The following is a 6,939-nucleotide window of genomic DNA, read 5'->3' as shown; positions in this document are numbered from 1 at the left end:
CCCGCGCCAACACGCACCCGCTGCTGGCCAAGGCCAAGCCCCTCAGCAACAGTGGTAGTGCCTCTGGGATAACGTATTCAAGAAGGGGAAAAAAGTTGCTGGGACACAGAAACTACAGCCGGAGAGAGGAGTGAGAACATGTGAGAGAAACAACCCTGCAGACACCAAGATCAGTGAAGAAGGAGGTGGAGGAGATGCTCCAGGCGCCAGAGCAGAGATTCCCCTGCAGCCCGTGGGGAAGACCATGGTGAGGCAGGCTGTCCCCCTGCAGCCCAGGGAGGTCCACGGTGGAGCAGCTATCCACCTGCAGCCCGGGGAGGACCCCACACCAGAGCAGGTGGATGCCCAAAGGAAGCTGTGACCCCGTGGGAACCCCACGCTGGAGCAGGCTCCTGGCAGGACCTGAAGATCTGTGGAAAGCGGAGCCCACGCTGGAGCAGGTTTTCTGGCAGGACTTGTGACCCTGTGGGGGACCCACGCTGGAGCAGTCTGTTCCTGAAGGACTGCAGCCCATGGGAAGGGCCCACATTGGAGAAGTTTGCAGAGGACTGTCTCCCATGGGAAGGGCCCCACGCTGGAGCAGGGGAAGAATGTGAGGAGTCCTCCCCCTGACAAGGAAGGAGCGGCAGAGACAAGGTGTGGGAAGCTGACCCCAACCCCTGCCCCCTGTTCCCCTGGGGGGGAAGAGGTGGAGAGAACCAGGAGTGGAGTTGAGCTGGGAAGGAGGGAGGGGTGGGGGGAAGGTGGTTTAAGATTTGGTATTACTTCTGGTAATACCAAACCCTACTCTGGTTTGGTTGGCAATAAATTAAGTTAATTTTCCCCAAGTCAAGTCCGTTTTGCCTGTAACGGTAATTAGTTGAGGGATCTCTCCCTGTCCTTACTTGACCTACGAACCTTTTGTTGTACTTTCTCCTGTCCAGCTGAGGAGAGGGAGTGATAGAGCAGCTTTGGTGGACATCTGGCACCCAGCCAGGGTCAACCCACCACACTATTATACTTGACATTCTCAAGAAGACAGTGTAAGAGACGTTACTGAAGTTTGGTGATCCCTTTCAAAAGGGTAACAGAAAAGCAAAAGGATCTTTTAAATGGAGCCTCTAAAAGAAACAATCATCTGAGAAGAGAAAGCAGTTAGTAACCACCATACTTATTTCCTGTGCCTAACACAGAACAGAAAAAAAAAGCTGAGAACAGCTGCTGATGCTCAGACCAGAACTGCTACCTTCAAGGTACTTCTCTTCATTTAAGCCTAAATAAAGCAAGGCAATTTGAACTTAGTTTATGGTGGGAGAGAAAGCATATGAAAATAAAAACTCACTCATACAGAAGTGCAAACTTCTACCATTTTCAGGTATTTTAAACAGCCAACCTTTTAAAGCATCCTTTATGTTCTCCGTAGATGGAAATGGAATAACCTCAAACTCCCTAGGAAAAAATCTTGGATCCATCAAACATACCACAGTAATTTTAAGTCAAATGGAACAGCAACAAGGGACAGCCAAAACATGTCAGATTTATAACAATGAAGCAAGAGTTCAGTTGCTTTGCAACCACTGCTGTAAGACTAAAACAGACAGAGGGCTAATCTGCCTGCTGCAGAACTTCATTTGCTAACAAAGAGATGGGAATAAGGAAGCTCTTCCCTCTACCTGCAAACACAAGGTGTATTCAGAAAAAAAAAAAGTGTGTTAGATGTTTTTAGAAGCCTTTCAGCTACTACATTTTTAAGTTGTGACCTAATGACAAAGTCAACCAGGAAACTTCTCTTGCATAGGCACAGCAAGCACTAATAGTCTTAGCATTAATCTCTGTTCACACTCCTTAATTAGTAACTTATAACTTTTACTGTGTCAGCCCCCAAAACAAGAAAGCTTTTTCAAAGCTGTTCTTTAAGGCTAAGTCTGAAAATTTACAGATAAAGACTGCAACTTTACTACACAGAATGCCAAATCCTCGCCATTAGGTCATTCTTGAAGACAGAAACACAAAACCAAGAACATTTACAGAGTCACTAATAATAAAGAACTCAACAAATTCAGCCTCTAACACAGCACTACGTTGCACTAGCAACCCTCATAATAAAGGGAGGAAAACATTATGGAAGAGAGGAAGAAAAGGCTGGAACAGCCAGTGAGCTAAGCTGGCAAGAGAGCCAAGTCCCAGCTGTCAGCACATTACTCACCAATAAGAAATGTGGTGAGCAGAAAGCTTGCAAGCTCAAATTCTGTCATATTAGAATATTGTTAGGAGTCAGTCAGCAAGGAACAGAAAGTTACATGTGAAGGAAAAAAAACCCAAAACAAACAGCACCAGAGATCATACAATGATCTTTGTGTTAAAGAAATCTGGATTTGCCCATCAGCTAGATTGAAGCTTTCATTAGTTGCCACATTTTTAGAAGACATGTACACTACTCCCCTTTTTGCAATATTAGAATATTGGTTTAGATGCATCAAGAATAGTGGCGGTAAGCAGTGCTGGATTTAAGCTGACATCTACTGCAAGCACCAAAAACATTTCGTTTCTAGCCTCAATTGATCATTTTCAGTTCATTCCTTATATAAATTTGCTATTCATCAACTTTTTGACAGAATCTACATACTCTTTCATTCAAAGAAATCTGCAACTAACAATTCTCTTATACTCATTCTGCAGCCCAAACGGCTTAGCCAAAGAGTACATGAACTCAGAATAGTTGTCAAAAAATAATGATCAAGTGCAAATAAAAATATAGATGAAATTTCATCTTACAATAAAAAGTCTGGCTTGTTAGGTAACACAGGAAATTAAAATCTTTGTTTACACATATATAAAGTGTTAGATACATACATGTAATATATATAATGTATATGTACTTACATATACATATATACCTACATAATCATAAAGCCAAGTTTATAAGGTATAGAATGCCTATCAAGTAATTCAGATAAATGTAAAAGTCTTAAATTCTGAAAATGCTCAGCCAAGATAAGTATCACTAACTAATGTGCCTAAACAGAAATTCAGATGCTGGGGAAAGAATGCAGCAGGGGGAAGGAGAGGAAAGTGACCCTCAGGCAAAGATGCTTTGTCCCAAAACAACAACAACAAAACACAGGCTCACAATCCTTAGTTCACATTCCTTGGTAACAGACAATCAGAGCCTGCACTAGCTCAACTCAGTAAAAATGTCATGATGCATTCTTCATGAAAGTAACAATTAATGAGTGACTGGAAATTACATTTAATACATCCATTTAACAATGACTAAGAAAACCTTTCAAGAAATGCCCCACATACACTCCTTAGTATTGACACACATGAGGACACAGTAGCACTAGGTCACCAAAGCACAGCTCTGAGGGGCAGATTACCTTTCCAGCCTGGCTCTGGAAATGGACTTTGCTCTTATTGATCAAAACTTTTGATTACTTTCTCCTTAACGGAGTTGAAGAGTCATTCCCTCCTCTCCCCTCAGCATCTGGGATGTTTGCTGAAGAGATCTGCAAAACTAGAGGGACTAAAGCTACTTCAACAGAGACTCATGTTAAAATCTGAAAAGAATCCCCAAAGAGAAGAAGCTAAAATACAGATAGTCTGAAGTAGTTGACTTTCTATTCACTTAGTAACTCCTGTTACAGTCACTCCAATAGTTGCAATTACCAAAATCCCATTACCTTAAATCCTCTCTGCATTTTTACTTCACAGCTGACAGTAAGAAAAGTGTTAAGCGGTCATTCAATATCCTTCAGCTGATGAATGGCAACTCGTTTAGCCATGGTAACACTTTTGATATCCAAAGGATTAATCCCTCTTATTGAATTCTGTTTAGTGAAATGGAATTTCATTAAACGAATCTATACTAACTTTCCTCTAGTTATCTTGAAATAAAACCGAGTACTGAGGATTTCATTTTTCAGTCTTGAAAGATCCTCACACTTATCCATGAAATGTCAAAAGAACTACTGAGTGCTCTTTCCAGTATTAAAACCTCACTTATCCTTCAAGTGCCCTATATTAATATCAGGCTTGAAATCAGCCCTTTTGCTGTGTAGCCTGCAGCAACCACATTCTTCAGGGAAGGTTAGTTACTCAGGCAGCAGGCAAGTACAGCACCCTGCAGTACCTCCACAGCATGAAAGTCACACCTACCCATTTACGGTGTCTATGAATTAATGGCAACCCTCTCATGAAAGAGCCAGAAAAGGATTTGTCTACTACAGCACCTTTAGCTACACTTGCCTATAAACACAAAATGTATGCAGGTCAGAAATCAACAGAAACTGTGGATAGTAACCACAGGGATAAATCCACTCCAAACATGCCTAAAACATGAAACCAAGCCTTTTCATTTTACAGCTAAAAATAGAATACTACCAGTGTACACTGTCTCGAACAGCAAGAGGCAGCTTTGTCCACAGCCATTATTGAAAATATTTCTTTTTGTTTTCTTGCACTGCAAAAACGTGTAACTTTGCACCATTCTCCACACAGGACACACTTGATTAATAGGCTTACACCCAGTAGTGTAAGGAGAACCACACCAGTTGAAAGGATACATAATGTTACCATGTCAGAGGTGGTCCTCCTGGTGCAATCTGAGAACAGAAATTAACAAATTCACGCTATGGATGTGCATCAGCTCCCAAAGTGGTCATTCTAGCCCAAGACAGATTGCTTCTAGGCAGCAAGACAGGCAAGGGATCCATCTATCAGAGCAGGGCCAGAGTATCTTCTCTGGCAACATCTGCCTGATACTGATGCCACTAAAGGCCCAGCTGCATTTATTCTGCCCAGCACAGAATGCAGCTTCACCAAAAGCCAATTCCTCTTGGTTCTGCTGCTTGCTCAGCTGAACAAGGTTAAAATACATATATAGGCTTAAAAGCAAAAAAACTGCTAGGAAAAAAAGCATACTAAAAATAAGCAACCTTCCTCCACCTAAAACCAACCCTCGGCTGTAGATGCAGATAAACTATAGATGATTCAACAAAGCATTTTACTAAGCCTTTGTTAGAACAGTATCTCCGGGGGGGGGGGGGGGGTTTGTTTGGGGGACTTTTTTTTTTTTTGGGAATACTCTGACCTCACACAAACCACATGTTATTAAGGTCTGCCTTCACGTTCAAAATGGCTCAGAAACCAGCACCAAAATCAGTCCTAGCATGGATAATCCATTTTTGAGTATTATGGCAGAAACCACAATGGAAATGAAACTGTAGCAACTTATGCCAGGTCATCACCAAGTCACTCTCACACTCACCTCGTGTTAAAACACTACAATTTTTCACCACAGTTAAAAGCATATACAGGAGCTCCCTTCTCAGCAACAGCTAGTACGAAGGGCGCATCTGAACAGTCTACTTAGATAAGCACTTTTGTAAAAGGACTTTACTTTCTCCACATGAAGCAGCTCCTTTCCTAGGCATTTATGTATCTCAGTGACAGACTAAACTAAACACACCATTGAAGTCTCCAAACAGAGCAGTGCCAGCTCATGCACAACATAATTATCATTTATATTTTTTCCTGGCCATTCTGGTCTTGTTATGAAGTGAGTTAGTTCACTGAACACTCTCCCAATAAAATCTGCTGAAAAGAAAACATGCTCTATTCCATAATCTCTCTGAGTCTGACTTGTATCCAAGTAAAACACTGCAATGATCAAGAGGGATTTATTTTGGTGCAAGACAGCTGAAGTCAGAGAAATCATTACAGCAAACAATTTTTGAATGCACATGAAAATCAAAGTGACAGTATACAGGACATACAATAGCCTAATGTGCAAGTCCCTGCTTAAAATCAAGTTTGTTTTGACACCTCTGCTGATGCTGTGCCAGCCAGTAGCAGTACTATCTATCACTTCAGAAAATTCACGTTTTTAGAAGAAGAAACCTTACTTTCTAAACATGGTTTACTTTTCCTGCAACTTTATAAAGATTTTGTCTGACATTTAAACAAATCCTGCATTTAAAATCCTCATGATTTGATGCTGACATTTTAAACTTCTCTGAAAAGGAAGGGGGGTTTCTCACATGTGCTCCCACAACCTTGAACCCAAAGAACTCCCCATCGACCATTTTCTCTGCTGTGTCAAACCAACCCCGTACAGGGCCAGCTCAGCACAGAGTTAATGCAGTAAGCTTAGAATGAGACTCCAAACGCTCATATGATATGCTCCCACTTACACTTCAAGCTACATCTCTGGTCACCAGCTGCGTGTCAACAGGCAGCTCTCAACAACCAAGGGCAGCTCCAAGGCACTGCGCAATATTGCAGGAAAGCAAAAATGAATAAAGCACTCTCCCAACAACCCCACTCTAAGCACGAATGCCATCCTAACCACCTCTTTTATGGGACAGAGGATGCTGAAAAAGAAAGACAAGTATTCTGCTCCGACTCTCCAAAGACCTGGTGTTGGGTCAGAAAAGCCACCCGTATCCAAAAACCACTCACGAGAGCCTCTTACACTGAAAGCAGCCAGGATTAAAACCCGAGGGGCAGAAAGCTCTGTGCTCCAGAGGAAAAGGAGAGAGGTGTGCGTGCGTTTGTGCGTCCTGAGTGGCATAACCAGGACAGAGATCAGAATACAGATGTGCCTGAAGAAGTGGCGACACAAACAGGGGCAAAGCACGCACGGACAGACGGGAGATGGGAAAGGAACACGGGCAGAGGAAAAAGAGGACGGAGAGCAAAGGGGGGGGGGTGTGGAAGAAAAGGCAAAGGGACTACAACCTCCTCATACGCGCTCCTCTTGGCGACAGTCTGCAGGAAAAGGCAGCGAGCCGCGGAGGCCGAGAAAGACTCGGAGCCCCACACCGGCCGGAGGGGCCCGGGCAGGGGGTGGCGGGGAGGGGGGCAGAGGCTCTCTCTCACCTCGCAGCCGCCGCGCCAGGCGCTTGGCCCAGGCCTCTCGGCGGGGCGCGGCGCCGTCGGGCGGCACCTGGTGGCGGC

The 6,939-nt window shown here is 43.5% G+C and overlaps 1 protein-coding gene across 2 annotated transcripts in view; it reads right to left on the bottom strand.

The window, feature by feature from the left end:
• The window catches only part of PKD2 (polycystic kidney disease 2 (autosomal dominant)), a 30,868-nt gene extending 23,937 nt beyond the window's left edge, over positions 1 to 6,931 (bottom strand). Inside the window, exon 1 of one of the 2 annotated variants that reach the window (XM_010569847.1) lies at positions 6,862 to 6,931. The gene's annotated coding sequence lies outside the window, so the exon portion shown is untranslated. The remainder of the gene's footprint in view (positions 1 to 6,861) is intronic. The other variant, XM_010569848.1, reaches the window with a different exon arrangement.
• Positions 6,932 to 6,939: the final 8 nt, after the last annotated feature.

Source organism: Haliaeetus leucocephalus, unplaced genomic scaffold, assembly GCF_000737465.1.
Source record: "Haliaeetus leucocephalus isolate CR32 unplaced genomic scaffold, Haliaeetus_leucocephalus-4.0 Scaffold276, whole genome shotgun sequence".
NCBI lineage: Eukaryota > Metazoa > Chordata > Aves > Accipitriformes > Accipitridae > Haliaeetus > Haliaeetus leucocephalus.
The sequence above is the reverse complement of the archived record's forward strand: the minus strand, read 5'-3'. Positions and strand labels throughout refer to the sequence as shown.